Source organism: Gobio gobio (genome assembly GCF_949357685.1).
Source record: "Gobio gobio genome assembly, chromosome: 1".
NCBI classification, from domain to species: domain Eukaryota; kingdom Metazoa; phylum Chordata; class Actinopteri; order Cypriniformes; family Gobionidae; genus Gobio; species Gobio gobio.
The window spans coordinates 73,391,473-73,409,899 of NC_137097.1; the positions used below are offsets into that span (position 1 = coordinate 73,391,473).

General features: G+C 42.5%; 3 protein-coding genes across 3 annotated transcripts in view; 1 reads left to right on the forward strand and 2 right to left on the reverse strand.

The window, feature by feature from the left end:
- Positions 1-14,826, reverse strand: part of LOC307124605 (interferon-induced very large GTPase 1-like) — a 36,570-nt gene extending 21,744 nt beyond the window's left edge. The window contains exons 1-3 of the mRNA XM_079813953.1: positions 14,747-14,826; positions 12,056-12,156; positions 11,866-11,924 (exon numbers count right to left, since the gene is read on the reverse strand). The gene's annotated coding sequence lies outside the window, so the exon portion shown is untranslated. The remainder of the gene's footprint in view (positions 1-11,865; positions 11,925-12,055; positions 12,157-14,746) is intronic.
- The window catches only part of LOC307125338 (uncharacterized protein), a 500,360-nt gene that overhangs the window by 210,572 nt on the left and 271,361 nt on the right, over positions 1-18,427 (reverse strand). The gene's annotated exons all lie outside the window — the stretch shown is intronic.
- LOC307122960 (uncharacterized protein) overlaps positions 1-18,427 on the forward strand; it is a gene marked incomplete at both ends in the record, with an annotated part of 765,959 nt that overhangs the window by 197,786 nt on the left and 549,746 nt on the right. The window lies entirely within an intron of this gene.

The following is an 18,427-nucleotide window of genomic DNA, read 5'->3' on the forward strand; positions in this document are numbered from 1 at the left end:
AGGTTTGTCTGTCTGTGGAGATTCATCTGTCTTTGGGGATTCATCTCTCTGCAGAAGTTTGTCTGTCTGCAGAGGTTTGTCTGTCTGTGGAGATTCATCTGTCTGCAGAAGTTTGTCTGTCTGCAGAGGTGTGTCTGCCTGTGGAGGTTCATCTGTCTTTTTAGATTCATCTGACTGTGGACATTCTTCTGTCTGCAGAGGTTTTTCTGTCTGCAGAGGTTTGCCTGTCTGTGGAGATTCATCTGTCTGCAGAGGTTTGTCTGTCTTTGGGGATTCATCTGTCTGCAGAGGTTTGTCTGTCTGTGGAGATTCATCTGTCTGCAGAGGTTTGTCTGTCTGTGGAGATTCATCTGTCCTCAGAAGTTTGTCTGTCTGCAGAGGTTTGTCTGTCTGTGGAGGTTCATCTGTCTTTGGGGATTCATCTGTCTGCAGAGGTTTGTCTGTCTGTGGAGATTCATCTGTCTGCAGAGGTTTGTCTGTCTGTGGAGATTCATCTGTCTGCAGAGGTTTGTCTGTCTGTGGAGATTCATCTGTCTGCAGAGGTTCATCTGTCTGCAGAGGTTTGTCTGTCTGCATAGGTTTGCCTGTCTGGGGAGATTCATCTGTCTTTGGGGATTTATCTGTCTGCAGAGGTTTGTCTGTCTGTGGAGGTTCATCTGTCTTTGGGGATTCATCTAGCTGCAGTGGTTTGTCTGTCTGTGGAGATTCATCTGTCTTCAGAAGTTTTTCTGTCTGCAGAGGTATGTCTGTCTGTGGAGATTCATCTGTCTGCAGAGGTTCATCTGTCTGCAGAGGTTCATCTGTCTGCAGAGGTTCATCTGTCTGCAGAGGTTTGTCTGTCTGTGGAGATTCATCTGTCTGCAGAGGTTTGTCTGTCTGTGGAGATTCATCTGTCTTTGGGGATTCATCTGTCTGCAGAGATTCATCTGTCTGCAGAGGTTTGTCTGTCTGCAGAGGTTTGTCTGCCTGTGGAGGCTCATCTGTCTGTGGAGGTTCATCTGTCTTTGGGGATTCATCTGTCTGCAGAGGTTTGTCTGTCTGTGGAGGTTCATCTGTCTTTGGGGATTCATCTGGCTGCAGTGGTTTGTCTTTCTGTGGAGATTCATCTGTCTGCAGAGGTTTGTCTGTCTGTGGAGATTCATCTGTCTTCAGAAGTTTGTCTGTCTGCAGAGGTTTGTCTGTCTGTGGAGGTTCACCTGTCTTTGGGGATTCATCTGTCTGCAGAGGTTTGTCTGTCTGTGGAGATTCATCTGTCTGCAGAGGTTTGTCTGTCTGTGGAGGTTCATCTTTCTGCAGAGGTTCATCTGTCTGCAGAGGTTTGTCTGTCTGCAGAGGTATGCCTGTCTGTGGAGATTCATCTGTCTGCAGAGGTTTGTCTGTCTGTGGAGATTCATATGTCTGCAGAGGTTTGTCTGTCTGTGGAGGTTCATCTGTCTTCGGGAATTCATCTGTCTGCAGAGGTTTGTCTGTCTGTGGAGATTCATCTGTCTGCAGAGGTGTGTCTGTCTGTGGAGATTCATCTGTCTGCAGAGGTATGTCTGTCTGTGGAGATTCATCTGTCTGCAGAGGTTTGTCTGTCTGTGGAGGTTCATCTGTCTTTGGGGATTCATCTGTCTGCAGAGGTTTGTCTGTCTGTGGCGGTTCATCTGTCTGCAGAGGTGTGTCTGTCTGTGGAGATTCATCTGTCTGCAGAGGGTTGTCTGTCTGTGGAGATTCATCTGTCTGCAGAGGTTTGTCTGTCTGCAGAGGTTTGCCTGTCTGTGGAGATTCATCTGTCTGCAGAGGTTTGTCTGTCTGTGGAGGTTCATCTGTCTTTGGGGATTCTTCTGTCTGCAGAGGTTTGTCTGTCTGTGGAGATTCCTCTGTCTGCAGAGGTGTGTCTGTCTGTGGAGATTCATCTGTCTGCAGAGGTTTGCCTGTCTGTGGAGATTCATCTGTCTGCAGAGGTTTGTCTGTCTGTGGAGGTTTATCTGTCTTTGGGGATTCTTCTGTCTGCAGAGGTTTGTCTGTCTGTGGAGATTCATCTGTCTGCAGAGGTTTGTCTGTCTGTGGAGGTTCATCTGTCTGCAGAGGTTTGCCTGTCTGTGGATATTCATCTGTCTTTGGGGATTCTTCTGTCTGCAGAGGTGTGTCTGTCTGTGGAGGTTCATCTGTCTGCAGAGGTTTGCCTGTCTGTGGATATTCATCTGTCTGTGGGGATTCTTCTGTCTGCAGAGGTGTGTCTGTCTGTGGAGGTTCATCTGTCTGCAGAGGTTTGCCTGTCTGTGGAGATTCATCTGTCTGCAGAGGTGTGTCTCTCTGTGGAGATTCATCTGTCTGCAGAGGTGTGTCTGTCTGTGGAGATTCATCTGTCTGCAGAGGTTTGCCTGTCTGTGGCGGTTCATCTGTCTTTGCAGACAGATAAATCTCCAAAGACAGATGAATCTCCAGAGGTTTGTCTGTCTGCAGAGGTTTGCCTGTCTGTGGAGATTCATCTGTCTGCAGAGGTTTGTCTCTCTGTGGAGATTCATCTGTCTTTGGGGATTCATCTGCCTGCAGAGGTTTGTCTGTCTGTGGAGGTTCATCTGTCTTTGGGGATTCATCTGTCTGCAGAGGTTTGTCTGTCTGTGGAGATTCATCTGTCTGCAGAGGTTTGTCTGTCTGTGGAGATTCATCTGTCTGCAGAGGTTTGTCTGTCTGTGGAGATTCATCTGTCTTTGCAGACAGATAAATCTCCAAAGACAGATGAATCTCCAGAGGTTTGCCTGTCTGTGGAGATTCATCTGTCTTTGTGGATTCATCTGTCTGCAGAGGTTTGTCTGTCTGTGGAGATTCATCTGTCTGCAGAAGTTTGTCTGTCTGCAGAGGTTTGTCTGTCTGTGGAGGTTCATCTGTCTTTGGAGATTTATCTGGTTCATCTGTCTGCAGAGGTTTGTCTGTCTGTGGAGGTTCATCTGTCTTTTGAGATTCATCTGACTGTGGACATTCTTCTGTCTGCAGAAATTATGATGATGGTGTTTACAAATTACATATGAAAACATAAATATTAATTCAATTATAATTTTTCAAAAGTTAAATATCAGTGTGGTCTTTCTCCACCGTGAAAAAAACTGCCTTTATCAAAACTAGACAGCAAAAATGGTTAGTTTTGAACTTCAATTTTCTGATTAAAGATAGAGAAATGCATTATAGGGCTGAGCAAACTGTCTACCTCTATACTGATGTCTTTACCTTATCACCTCATTACTTTATGTAGTGTCATTTTACAGCTCATAAACGCAATACAAATGTGATTAATTCAGCAGAAATGTTCAAGTAAGCTAAAATTCTATTTGAAAATATCACTTGGACATGGGTTTAGCAGAATATGTGAACGCACATTTCCTCCTCTAGTTTGAGTGTGAAAGAATTGAAAATAATCAAAGATATTTGATATTTGAAATCCAACAAAGAAATTTGCTTTACTGTTGTCAACCCCCATTTCCTTATCAGAAGGGCCATCTGGAAGACAATAGAGAGGCCTGTAGGCCACATGGGTGTCACACCTTTACCGTAGGGGAAGTTTGGTCTGATTGATCAGTTTAAATTAATACATTTGGTTTCAGTCACATGGTCAAGGAATATATAAAAGAAGATTGGAACTGTTGCTCTTTCTCTTTTCTCTGGCTCTCTTTTCCTCTGGCTCTTGAGGTCTTCTGTCCTTCTCTTCTTTGCTCTCTTCTCACCCCCCCCCACACACTCTCTCTCTCTCTCTCTCCCTCTCTTGCTCTCTCTCCCCCACACTCTATCTCTCTTTCTCTATCCCTCAGGTAAGATTTTATTCATACTGTGTACGATTAATGGTATAAGTTTATCATCTCATACATCCATTTTAAAGCTATTTTAAGTGTAACCATAACCAGATTTTGTAATTAAATCCTTTCTATTACGAATACTGTGCTAACTAGTTTTGATTTGGTATTGACTTTGAAGTGCTCCCTATTGCAATACAATATAGGCACATTATAGCAACGCCCTCCCACAAATTTTGCTATTGTAACTGCACCTATTTCCGTCGTTGGTATAAGTTGCAGTGGGTGGAAATAGATGAGAAATGTACAGTTTTCTTCAATCTTTCTGATAACGTTTCTTTAGTCTTCTGGCAACCCTGCAGATTGAACCATCATCAGGAGTCCACTTTTACAAGTGTCACATTGTTGTGCTGACTATTTCATGAATCTTTCACAAAGTTATGAGACTTCATCTCAAAAATTCAAAACTATATGTGATTCAATATAGTGTATCTCATTTTACATGTGAAAAGGGTGTCAACGTATTTGGCATGCTATTCGAATGTTTGTATGTAAATAAAACCCTTATCATATAAAATCATATAAAGCCATCATGTCTCTATTCAGGAGACATTTTTTGAAGATGGAATAGGTTGTCTCTTCAATCTTTTTGTGTGACACGGAGGAGGGTTGGTTCGACCCAACAGAGCAACGAACCAAGCTGTTTCATAATTTATAATGGGAAATATGTTAAAAAGCAGCAGTGTATATTGAGTTAACTTTATTGTCCTAAAAGGCGATTCTTTTTGTAGACAGCAGTATTCATACACACTTCGTACAGCAACACAAATACACATTAAATAACACAATTTTATAATAAATCATTTAAAAACTTAATAGCAGCAGGTTTAAAGGAATTTTTATATCTATTAGATATAGATATAAAAATTCAATTTATATAGATATAAATGCGGTGTATATCTACTATTACTTAAAATCCTGTTGTAATAATATTTTGGTTAATAATACATTTATTGGTTCTGTAGGAGCCTGTGTGATATGTAGTTCATTCATCCTGTATTCGCGACCCCTTGCTCATATCTTGATTTTAAGCACAGGTAATTGCTGGCACATAAAGTAGTTTTAGCTATTACATTCTATGATGAGATTGCTTTGTGGCTGGTTCCTGTGCAGCTTGGGGCCAGGCCCATAAAAAAAATAGGGCCAGGTTCTACCTGGACTCGTCTATGTTCTGGAGTTCTAAGAACATTCTCTTTAGTTCTATCTATGCAGGTCTCATTGTTCCCCTGAGATCTCTCACTGTTAAAAAAGTGATGGAAAAATGCTTCCCCTTATGAACCATGGCTTGAATCTTTAACGGGGCTTATTGCTTTTCTAAAACGGTTACCGCACAATACAAATATTACAGCCAAATTATATTTATCAATGCAACTTTCATAAAGTAAAATCACCTTCCACCAGAAAAATAGTCACTGACCGCGAACAGCAACCACTAGTCTATATAAATGTTCTCTATATAGATCAGTGACAGCAACATAAGTTACATTATTACGCCATTAGATGGTGGCAAAGACTGTCTTAATGATTTAGTCTGATTTAGGCAACAAAACGACATACAGCACACGAGCGGTTGTAAAGCGATCGCACATTTCCAGATCACCTTCAGAAAAAAAGTGCATTTTTTTCTCTAAAGAGAGGAAAAACAGATATTTTCTTTGCTATTAAGAGTCTCACCCTTGAAAAAAGCAATGGGTTCTACTCACAAAAGCAAGTATGAACAATCAGCATCTTTTTCAAGATGTCTTTTCGTCCATGTTTCTGGATGAGGTTGTTCCTGATCTCATCTGAAAGCCTTGATCGCTGTCTCACATGCCTGGGCAAACAGTATGCTGAGAGAGCATTTGTGAATGGTGCAAGCTCTCATTGCAAATCGATGTCCATGTTGGTGCTGCGGTCGCAACTCTCCTTATGGAGGCACGAGAATATGGAGACATGAGTTTTACTGCTCAAAGCCATTCTTCTGCCTCCTCCACTCTCATACCCTTGATGGCTGGGCTGTCAAGGGTTACTTGGACATTCCACTGGTGGAGCATGCAATTGCGGTACACTTGTGCCCGCAAAGTGTTGCCACCTGGCAGAATCGTCCACGTCTACCATCCAAGGTTAATAAGACGACAGCAGCCTTGGCTGCTAAGGCTTACTCCGCGGCTGGACAGGCCGCCTCCACCCTGCATCCCATGGCCATCCTGCAGGTTCATTAGGTAAAAGCTCTCAAAGAGCTGCACAAGGGTAGTTCTGAGCCGGTGTTAATGCAGGAGCTACGCACAGAGACTGACCTCAACCTTTGGCCGTCGAAGATCATGGCGTGGATGATGATGTCCACTCTGGTGGTTCAGGACAGTCATTTTTGGTTGGACCTGGCTGAGCTGAAGGATGCCGACAAAGTTGACTTTCTCTACAACCCCTTCTCCCGGGCCTGCCTCTTCAGCGACAATTTCAAGGACTTCGCCCAGCAGATCCCGGCAGTCCAGAAGCAGACAGAGGCCATAAAGCACATCCTGCCCCAGCTTGAAACTGCCACCAAGCCACAGCGGACTGGCCCCCAGCCTGCTCGTCCCTCCCTGGGTAGGGAGGCGTGAGGGGGCAGTGTGCCCTCGAAATGCGGATGAGGCAGTCCCCATCCATGGTGAATGAGGGTGGGGCTGAGAGTGAGGAAGCGGAGCATCACTCACTGTCAGCACAGAGCCAGTATGGCCCAGAGGTGTTGGAAACTGTTGTTATTTTTTTTAAATGTGGGAACAGAAACAAAATTAAAAACAGGATTCTCGCGACAGTCAGCGACGCTCCGCTTCCTCACTCTCAGCCACACCCTCATTCGCCACGGGCGGGGAAGCACTGCCTCATCTGTGTTTCGAAGACATACTGCCTCCTCACGCCTCCCTACCCAGTCCCTCAGGAGATCCACAGAGCCAGGTAAGTGCACCACACTCACCGCCACTACTCTGAGATTTACTGCTTTACTGCCTCCCTACGGGTACATCTGTTGTACCTTTGGTGCCACTCGTACGGAGCTTGGGAGTCTGGCTAGCGCTACCCAGCATGTCCCGTTGGCTCATTTGGACAATCAGACTCGGCTATGCGATTCAGTTTGCCAGGCGTCCCCCCCAGGTTCATCAGCATCCTGTTCACCTTGTGGTGGGAAAGGAAACTCCTATCCTGCAGGACCAGATGGTAGTCCTCCTGGCGAAGGACACAATAGAGCGCGTCCCTCGGACTGAGTCAGGATCTAAGTCAGGATTTTACAGTCCATACTCGATGTGGAGTGGGACTCAGACGGTGCTGAACTGCCTGAATACGTTCATGTGGAAGACAGCGCTTCCACTGAAGCAATTTCAGAGGCTCCTGGGGCATATGGCATCCACAGCCGCGGTCACGCCGCTTGGACTGATGCATAAGAGACCTCAATGGCTACACAGCCGAGTTCTGAGATGGGCATGGTACCATGGCTCACTCCGTGTGGCCATAACATCAAGCTGTCACCAAAAATTCAGCCTGTGCTCGGACCTTGCCTTTCTACGGGCCGGAGTGCCCCTTGAACAAGTGTCCAGGCATGTTGTTGTCACAACAGATGTCTTCACCACCGGCTGGGGTGCCATTTGCTGCCTCAGACTCCTGGACAGGACCTTGGCTGCAGTTGCTAGCAGTACTCCTTGCCCTGCTCCGGTTCCAACAGATGTTGTAGGCAAGCATGTATTGATCCGGACAACACTTGGTGGTCTATGTTCTCGTCGCATTTCGCAACTTGCCCTCCCTCTCCTCATATGGAGTCAGCAGCGGCTCAGGTCGCTGCACACCATGTACATTCCTGGCGAGCTCAAAGGCAAACAGAATCGTGCCTGGAATTTGGGCAGACTTTATCTCACGTCATCTTGAGACCCCAGCTCAGATGCGTGTTTAAAGTTCCCACCACTCCCTTTCGGGACCAGGTGGTAAACTTGCAAGCGTTGCCCCAGGAGGAGGCGGCGCAGCTCTCACACTGATGTGTCCCGTTCGCGCACTGCGTGTTTACGTGGACCGTACACAGAGCTTCAAAAGCTCAGAGCAGCTCTTTGTCTGCTTTGGATGTCATCAGAAGAGAAAGGCTTTCTCCAAACAAAGGTTGGCCCACTGGATAGTGGATGCCATCACTTTGGCGTACCAGTCCCAAAATGAGCCGTGCCCCCTAGGGGTGAGAGCCCACTCAACTAGAGGTGTTACTTCCTCCTGGGCATTGGCACACACTGCCTCTGCGACAGACATCTGCAGAGCTGCGAGATTCTATAATCTCCAAGTGGAGCCGGTTTCTTCCTGTGTGTTGGGTAAAAACAGGTAATGTGCAGGAAGACTGTCTCGCGTGCAGCTTCATTCCCATCTAACAGGGTGCTGCGAACCCTGTTCGAGTTCCTCCAGCATTCTTCGGCAGTCAGACATGGCAGAGGCGTCTGATACCAGACCCAGTATCTTCTGCATGCCGGTTGGTCAGCCCTTGTACTGGACTAGATGCCCATATGATGTGATTCCCAGTTTGGTAATCCCATATGTATATTGTCAATGATACGGTTTCCCTGAAGGTAAACCCGTGTCTTTCCATGGGTGGCTCTGCTCTGCCCTGTCTCTGTGCCAGTTCCTCCTTAGCTAGGTCGGACCTGCCTCAGAGATCTTCCACATACTGCCCCTCGGGTCAGACCATATGTGTAGCCTCCACACATTACCTCCCTTCGGGTGTGGCCTCCATAGCATTCTCCTGCCTTGGGATTGGGCACACTTTCCCGCGTTTTGGTCATGGTTGGAAAACGATGGCAATTGAGTTCCTAATCAATTTTTTCCTGGGGTGCAAACAGCAGCTTCGACCGTCCTTAGGTTTTTGCTAGTTTCAGCCCAGCGCATTTATCATTTTCATGTCCTGCACCACGTTGGTTAAATAGCAAATGTGCTCGAATCCATCTATATGCCCATGGGCATGCTGGTCTGAACACGAGGTGTGTTCAGGCGCATTGTTGGCTATTTTGAGGCAACTGAAAACAAATGCACCATTGACCAACAAAAACCTGGTCGAAAGTCAATGGCACAGTATTTTTTGGTTATTTAAAGGGCGCGTTATTAATGTGACCCTATAGGCGGGTGCCTATAGGGTCACATTAATACAATAGCTTAATCGCTGATAAGTTCGAAGGCAATCTAAGATTTTTTAACCAAAGATATTATGAACAATGGAATAGGGCTAGTAGTAGTTAACAATTACATTAAAAATGCAAAGATCTTCAAATATCATCCCAAAAAAAAAAAATTCATATAGCTCTATCAATCCCCGTACTAAACCCGATAAAATTGCAGAATCCTTTGAAGATTTCTACAAATCCCTCCACAAAAAAATCAGATACCTGCTCTGATGAGTCAATGGCAAATGATCTGAATGAACGTATTGAGGAAAGTTAAATAATTAAGACAATCTTTACTTTGAAGAATAATAAAAGCCTAGGACCTGACAGATATATAAATTAATTCTATAATTGTTTTTTAAAGAACTAGTTTCTCTGCTCTTATTAAGAGCATTTCATTATGCACTGCAATCTGGTACAGTGGTGCCCTCTTGGAGGGATACAACCAATGTTGTAATTCGCAAAGAAGACAAAGACCCTGCTGAGTGTCAATTATATTGGCATATTTCATTGTTAAATAGTTATTTATGTATATTATTAACTGCTGTTCTTGCAAAAAGGGTAAATAAATGTTTTTATCAAATTATACATCCGGACCAAATCAGATTTATCCCAGAGACAACAATTCCATATTTAGAAAAGCTCATTCTCAAGTATGGGTACTACTCAGGATAAAACTGTGGCCAAAAATGTAAATGGTCAAATTTCAAAACAAATCCAAATAACAGCAAGTTCAAAAGGCCAAGAATTGGTTTAAATACATGGGCATCTTTATCCCCTCCTCTTTGGGCCAATTATACAACATAAACTATAAAAAAAGTGATTAAAAATATTAATGAAGATTTAAATAGCTGGTCAGCTCTCCCTCTCTCTCTGATTGGCTGTGTTGAAATTTATTCCTATGAATGTCCTGCTGCTGAGATAGATATAAGATATAGAAGTGCCAAAATCTAAAACCTTTGATTTGCTAAATAAAATAATTTCTACATTTATTTTGCAAGGAAAACGACCAAGAATAAGGCTTAAAATAATACAATGGCCTAAAACAAATGGTAGGCTGGGATTTTAGGTTTTACTTTTTGACCGCTCAAAAAGTAACAGGGATGAGAGAAGACACACAAACTCGATGGGTCAATATTGAAAAGACCCTCTGTTCCATGCCCTTTAAAATAATTCCCTTTTCCAGTGTATCATCCAAAACTGCCTCCATGGGAGAATGGACCAAAGTGACTTTTGGAAATTTGGAGAACAATACAAATATAATTCGGTTTGTCTAGAAAATTTCATCCGCAGCGAGAATTGATTATCTTAATGACCCATCTTGTACAGGCATGGGTTTCAAAAAGTGGTCTCAATATGGATTGAACTATCTGCAACAATTATTTCACAATGAAACACTTAAATCATCTGAATAAATAAGAAACAAATTTACACTCCCAAGGTCTGAATATTTACAACCGAGACATTTCCTCACAACAAGTCAAGTCAAGTTAGCTTTATTTATATAGCGCTTTTTACAATGCAGATTGTTTCAAAGCAGCTTCACAGTGATAAACAGGAAAATAATGCAACAGAATTTTATTCGGCCGCTCCGGAGAAAATTATGTCATCTAGCTCATTTCAATTTTCACACAGTGACAATGTGGGCATTAGATTAGTAATTAGATCAGTAATTTAGTTTATATGGTCAATTTAGATTACTAATTCGTTTTATTTGGATATTTAGTTGAAAAATGTTGTGTCAGAACACATCAGAAATACATGTTCCCTTTCGTTCAGTCACTCCAAGTGGCTGACGAATGGGGTTTCGCTTAGAAGCCAATCATCTTCGAGATCTTAGAAAACGCCCAATGGCAGTGCCAATGCCATATGCATGCGGAATTTGCATGCGTAACTCCGCCCCACCGTGTGGGTATATAAGGAAGTACGCTGGCAACATCGCATTATGTTTCTGCTTTGGAGCCAAGAGCCTCTCTTCACTCCTGCAAGCCTGAATTCTGAAGTCCTCTCTTCAGTCTTCAAGACGAGTGGTTCTCCAGGGTGTTGGTGTGACGACGTGTTCCAGCGATCTCACATTGCCTGCCTGCTTATCTGTGCAGTGATCTGCAACAGCTGTGTGTGTTTTCCCTGGGCGCTTCGGCACTCTGCAGAGCTTTCCTCTCACAAAACAAAAACTTGCGCGTGGCACGTCTTTTTCAAGACGGTTTGCCCGCGCACTTCCGGGTGCGATCAATCTCCGCTGCTGTCTATGGGCACAATCACTGCTTGACGTGTTTGGGCTTCAGCACATTCGGGCAGTGTTTGTTGATGTGTCATGTTCCCACTGCGGGGACATTACCATCGCGATGTCGCGGTCGAGACTCAGTGACCTCCGTAATGGAGAGAGTCCCCTCTGCCACACCCCAATCTACCGTCTCAGAGAGAGATGGTACTTTGGCTGGTGGCCAGGGTGACCTGAGGGCGGTGCTGTGGTATAAAGAACCCCGACGATCATTCCTCGGGCCACGGTAACGGAGACGTAACGTCCCTCTACCACATCCGCTGTACCGCTGAAACGGCCGGGAGTTCAGTCTTGGCTCCTCAGCAGGTAAACATAATGCGACGTTGCCAGCGTACTTCCATATATACCCACACGGTGGGGCGGAGTTACGAATGCAAATTCCTATAGCCACTGTTCCCACTTCTGCTGCTACTGCTCTCACTTCTGCTTCCCATAATGATCTTAAAGTGCATATAGCTGCTGCTCCTGCTACTGCTACCGCTACTGCATCAACTCCTGTTGTTACTGCCTTATCTACTACTACTGCAACTACTGCAACTGTCAGTGCTATTATTACTGTGGATTTTAATGCTGTTTGTTTCCATGTTTTTGCAGATAGTGGTGATTGTAGACTTGCCCTTTCTTCTCCTGCTGCTGCATTTGCAGATGCTGCCACAGCTGCTTCTGCTCCTGCACCTGCAACAGTTAAAGGAATATGAACTTATTTCATCATAGAAAAACAAATCTTAGAATATGCTTTTAATGTATAAGACATTGATGTTTTCCAAAATGTAAATTGTTGTTCTTACACATCGATATTAATTTACCGTTATATGATGACTCTGGTCTTCTCATTTTCACATCAGTACTCAGCTCCTTGTCAGGTTCACAGCTCTTCCTGGCATCCATTTTCCCCAAACCATTCATCCTACATGAAAGAGACAATGTTTAAATATATGACAACTAATTATTTTTTAGTTTATCTCATTTACTTTTATTTTTTCTCAGCATAAACAGCCTGAATATTTTTAACATGGTTTATTTTGTAACGTTTTCAGCATACAGCAAGACAAATCAAGTTACCTTTATTTATATAGTGCTTTATGCAATACAGATTGTTTCAGAAGCAGCTTTACAGTGCACTCAAATCACTCACACGTGCAGTTGCAAGTGCAACGCACCGTCTGCACGCTCACAATGGGCTGTACACGGGCTGTGTGAGTGGTAGTGCCTGGCCAATCCTGATGATGCAAATTACATAACGCGGACCGCAGAAGAATACTTTGGGCCTATCTTAAATTTGGCCTGGAGTTGGTTCACCCTCTGCCTATGATCAGGTTCTAATCTGGGCTCGCTTGCTTGTATATTGTGCATCATCAATATTGGTGTATAGCCTACTGAATTTGGTCTTCTGTTTTCACATTAAAGGGGTTCTTCAGCGCTGGAAAGATTAATGTGTATTTAAATTTGGGTCATTTATGTAGTAGAAATGTGAAATTATTTTTGTATTTGGTGCCTTCTAGACTGAGAAAAGACAGAAAATTGTGTGATGAAAGACATGTGGATGAAAGACAACTCCCAGAATGCACTTGCTTCTTGCTGCCACGGCTACTGGTTACATCTCTTGCCCACCATGACACTGCCTCCATCGTCATTTTGATTTTCATCAAATAGAAGATTTATAGTTATATCTGCTATAGTAACTCCAGTAGCTCTGCGATAGTTTAGCAGAGTTACCAGAACGAAGTGTAGAGACCAAATCAAGATTTTTATGAGTTTAATGTTTGCACAGATTAGAGTTAACTCTTGTGCAGACATCTTAATAATACAAATAAAATAAGAGAATACAGATTGTTTTATTTAATGCCATGTCAGCATCTAAGGCTATATTCATGGCAAAAATTATATTACAAAAATACAAATATCATATACATAAATACAATAAAACCAAGCAAACAAACACGACAAGTCATATTATACAAGATTTTTAAAATCAACTTATAAAAAAAAATCCACAATCTTCATGTATAATCTTTCTAAATAAGTCCTTAAGTGAAATAACTTGATAAAAGAGCATTCTTGTTTTAACCCAGGACAGTCCAACAAAATATGTTTAACGGACAGGGGAATCAAAACTTGCATAAAGTTGGGTCTTCACCTTTAAGGACATATACGACAAACAATGGTGAATGGAGATTGAACAAAGAACCAAATAAATGCAACGTAAAAATATAAAAGTAAAAATTATAAATTCCAGACAAACTCATTCATATTAAAGATGAAATATTGTAAAACATTTAAAAGATTATTTATTTAAAGATTATTTCTTCAGTAGGCTAGTACAATGACTACAGCCAACACAAACTCTTGTGAAGACGGTGTGATTAAATAATGAAGTGTATATGCTCTGTGTGTGTGTGTGTGTGTGTGTGTGTGTGTGTGTGTGTCCTGGTATTCCCTGCAGTAGCGCCATATACAGACACTCCCTCAACCGCTACAGGTCAGATTTTCCGCCACAGTAAAGAGAGCTTATTAATTACGAAAACGAATATTTATTTTTGCTAATAATTATTTTATTTCAGTTAGTTTTTCAGTAAGAGTTGTTAGTTTCATTTAGTTTTAGTTTTTCGTTATGATTTTTGAATTTTATTTCAGTTTACGAAAATGTTTTTTGACCCATAGTTTTATTCTTAGTTTCAGTTTTCGTTTACGCAAATAACCTTGGCGCAAATTCTACCTTAGGCTCGTAGACTAAAGTTTAAATTGGTTATCCTAGACCGTTTATTTGTAGCTTCGTTATTATACACATCTTGAAATCACACTTTCACTTTCGTTTTGAACGCACTGCGTTATTATGGCATCTAAATAGCTTTCTTTTGGAGGAACATGATTCATTCCACGTGTTGCGTTCAGATGCCTGTGTGGTGCATCATCAATGTAGGCTATTCATAGTTAACACGTGTGGTCACGCGCTTATAGGAAAACACCCACCTGGAGGGCCAAACAAGGCTCTCCTCCATTGCCTCTTGTCATTTTTACCAGGTTTGTAGTCAGTATTAATGCGGTAAGACAGTGATATTAAAATACCAAATTCAATATACACCTTATTGATGTTGCATACTTTGTACAGGAAAGCAGACGAACACAGAATATTAGTGCAACACGAGGTTTCTCGTTTGGTGTTTTCCCCATCGAAACCCATTATAAAGAAAACACAGTGCGTTCATATTCTTGCCTCATCTACTCGCCTGTATATAGTATGCATCATCAAAAAGGTGTAACTGAATTTGATATTTTAATATCACTGTTTTAGTTCATTACAGCACTTTAAGGGTGGGTTGCACTTTAACGTTTTTTTACATTAAACGTTTTAGCGCCAGAACGAACCTCTTTAGCTTTGTTCTGAGAGTGTTCTGACAAAATTAACCTTCTCGTAATTTCCTAGGAACCATGTTTAGTTTTGATAAAAGCGTCTGCTAAATGAATAATTATAATTATAGGCTACATAAAAGCCAAACCTGAGGAAATCTGGAGTCCAAACAGCTGAAGCTTTCTGCTAGATGATGGTGTGCTTTTCTTGATATCCTTTTCTGTATTCGTTCGGGACACTGCATTGCGGATTTAAATAACTGTTTAATGTTATGCAAGACGCATGTCAGCCAATCAGAATGGGTGGGTTGCGATCTCTGCTCTTTTTCCAGTACATCACATGACTTTGAAGAAACCTGTAGAGCAGTGGTCGGGAACCTATGGCTCGCGAGCCACACCTGGCTCTTTGACAAAAATAATGTGGCTCAGGTCTCTCACCCTTTACCAACAAATTATCGATAAAAAAAATTAGACGCATCAACTGAGATCCGCTCTCTGCAGAAAAAAGCAGCCAGTTACAATTCCCTTGTACAGCCTACCGAAGTTAATGAAACATATGATAATAGCTAATATTCAAGTTGTACCGGCCGTGCGCGTTCAGTGCTGTTCACGAGTGTCACGAGTCGCGACAGCAATCAATAACCACTTGCGTTTCTGTGGTAACAGCTTCTGCACTGGGATTCAAGCAGCTGTTGCTTGTTAAAGGTAACTGAAAACCATTTTTAGAACAGCAGCGAAAATGTCAAAGTAGGCTATATAAACGTTAATATATCCTTTTATTGAACCTGGTGCTCTGCTGTGGAAAAGACATTTCGAAACATCACCCGCGGGTTCTTTCGCTTTTGCCGCAGAGACCCTTGTGATAAATAAATGTGTATTTATGATAATCCACGCAGATTTCAGTTGACGAAAACAAATGATAAAAGCGTGATAAGTCACGAAAGACAACTGAATTACTGACAGGATGCTGTGCACGCGCTCCGAGCGCAACACGGACAAGCACAGCTTTGTCCTCGGCTGCATGTCAAATTAATAGGCTACAGAAATATATCAAAATGATATGTCGAGTATTCACGTTAACACAGTAGATGTAAGCACTGTGTGCGTTCACAAACACGAAGAGGATTTATAACTCAACCTCACAAAGCCCTGCACAATTAATTCCATATTGCAACTTATTTATTGTTTGCTGCATATGTGTTTGTTTTTAGTTATGGACCTAATAATTACTATTGTTGAAATTTTATTGGGAAAAAAAGCTTGTTTTTTAATAATAATTTAATATTATTTTTTCTGTGGCTCTTTTGGAAAAATGCATTAACCAAAAATAAAAAAATGGCTCTTTGGTCCAAAAAGGTTCCCGACCCCTGCTGTAGAGGGTCTGGCAGGGGCTCAGATCAACTCGGGGTGTTTGGGGGTTTCCAACAAATGACATTAAAGGGAGATCTACTGAACCGTGTGATGATGGGTCGATTTATCACATCCTTGCTGAATAAAGTATTCATTTCTTTCAAAAAAAAGAAAAGAAAGAAAAAAAAACACTTGCACCAACACTTTTGAGTGATAGTGTAAATTGTTACAAAATATTTCTATTAAAAAAAAAAATGTGGTTCTTTTAAAATAAACTTTTTTATTAATCAAAGAATCCTGAAAAAAATATCACAGGTTTAAAAAAATATTAAGCTAAGCAGCACAACTGTTTCCAACATTGATAATAAATCATCATCAGATTAGAATGATTTGTGAAGGATCATGTGACACTGAAGACTGCAGTAATGATGATAAATTCAGCTTTGATCACAGTAATAAATTACACTTTAACATATTCACATAGAAAACCATTATTTTAAATTGTAATAATATTTCACAATATTCCTGTTTGTTCAGTATTTTTGATCAAATAACATTTCACTTTCTTTAAATCACATGATTTTGGAGAGACGTCGTTTACAGTCGCCACAATGCATGCCGTGAGCCATGAAGGAGTTTTTGGCTGCGTTTGAAATCGCATACTCTACAAAATAATTCAGTGGCTTAGTAAATATCACAGTAATAATTAACTTTATTAACTTAATAAAATCTCTAAATATCATTTACTTGATGTTTTGAGTTGAACATACCAAAATAATTGACTAAAAATCCAACAGTTAATTTAGTCTCAAAATGTACAGTTATATGAAAAAAAAATTTCACTAAAAGAATTTATCTTTCGATTTATGGAGAACCAAATTACTCGAAATGAAATAATTCAATAAATAATTAATTCAATAAAACAATAGTTAAATGTACCAGTTTATTCTGAAATAATTAATTAGTTAATTTTATAATTTCATAATTAATTAATTATTAATGAAATAAATACATTTATCTATTTATTTTGTAAAATTACATGAAAACACAACATTTATTGTTTAGTATATTTCTCTTCCACACACACTATTGTTATGTTTAAAAATCTATTTTTTTCATTATTAAATGTGCTTTTTCAAAAAAACGTTTTTCATAATAATATGCTGCATTTACGAATTATGCCTATTAGATGAATCACGCATTTCCAAAGCACGATTTTCACAAAGATTTTTTTCATCATAATAGAGGACATTTCACAAATGCCAATCAACAGGCAGTGGGCGGCATAGTTCGAATTACAGAATGTTCTTACCTCCAAAGGGACAGAAATATCAGTTCTCTTACGAGAGGTTCTCTCGTATTGCGTAAGTTCCTTACGCTACGGGGAAAGTATTCTTTCTTCGAGATTTCTGAAAAACCCAAAATTATCCTTAATTTTGTAACATTGTCAACGCAGTGCGGCAGCCTGGCAGACCATAGCAGGCTATTCCAGCGTGCTATTGGCTGCTCTGCTGGCAACTGCAGCAGCCTATCGGTGAGCCCGCGTGACGTGGCGACCAATGAGGGCGCTTCGCGCCCACCTGGCTTCATTTGCCTACAGGTGGGGCGTGGCCACGTGTATATAAGCAGGGCTCACGGGCTGCATATTCGATTTTCTTTTCTTCAGCGAAGCCCTTCGCATCGCTGGATCTGGAACCCGCCGCCGTTGAACGTGCAGACGAGCAAGCAGAGGACAGCGCCTGAAGAAGCCGGCAGCATCGCGCCACCTTCAGCCATCCGTGCCTGCTCTGCTATCCGGCAGCATTATATCCTTTTATTGCTCAGTGTTGTCGCCGCTGCGTCACACTTTCACAAAAAGAGCCGAGCGTTTTTCTAAAAATGTCTCGTTCCACCTGCGGCTCGTGTCACGCGCAGCTCAGTTCCGGGGACCGCCATGTGATCTGCGCTCTCTGCCTGGGCCGTGATCACGCCGCCGCCGCACTTCTCGCCGGCGGATGCCCGGAGTGCGAAGAACTAACGATGTCGACCCTGCGGGCTCGACTCGATCAGTTCGAAGATGACATCCCTCCAGTCTCTGCTAAGCCGCGCAGGAAAAAGCGCCGCTCGCAGCGGACTCCGGAGTTGGCCGAGAGAAGCTCGCCGGAACCCTTCCCGCCCGCTTCACTCTCGCCTTCCCCGCCCCCACCCCAGGCCGCCATTTCTGTTGCCGCCTCTGGGGATGAGGCGGATGCGGCCGCGGAACGCGCCGACAGCTGCTCCATCATGGCTTCCGACAGCGAGGAATGGTCTTCCGCGACCTCTTCAGTCCGAGCCTCCGGACGCTCTCGAGCGGGTGAGGACGCCGAACTGTTGCGCCTTCTCACCCGGGCTGTCGAGCAGCTAGGCCTCGAATGGGCCCCGCCTAAGGTGGCAGCGCCGAATCGGCTCGACGGATGCTTCCTGAACAGTCGCCGCCGTGCGCCCACCGCCAGGACTGCACC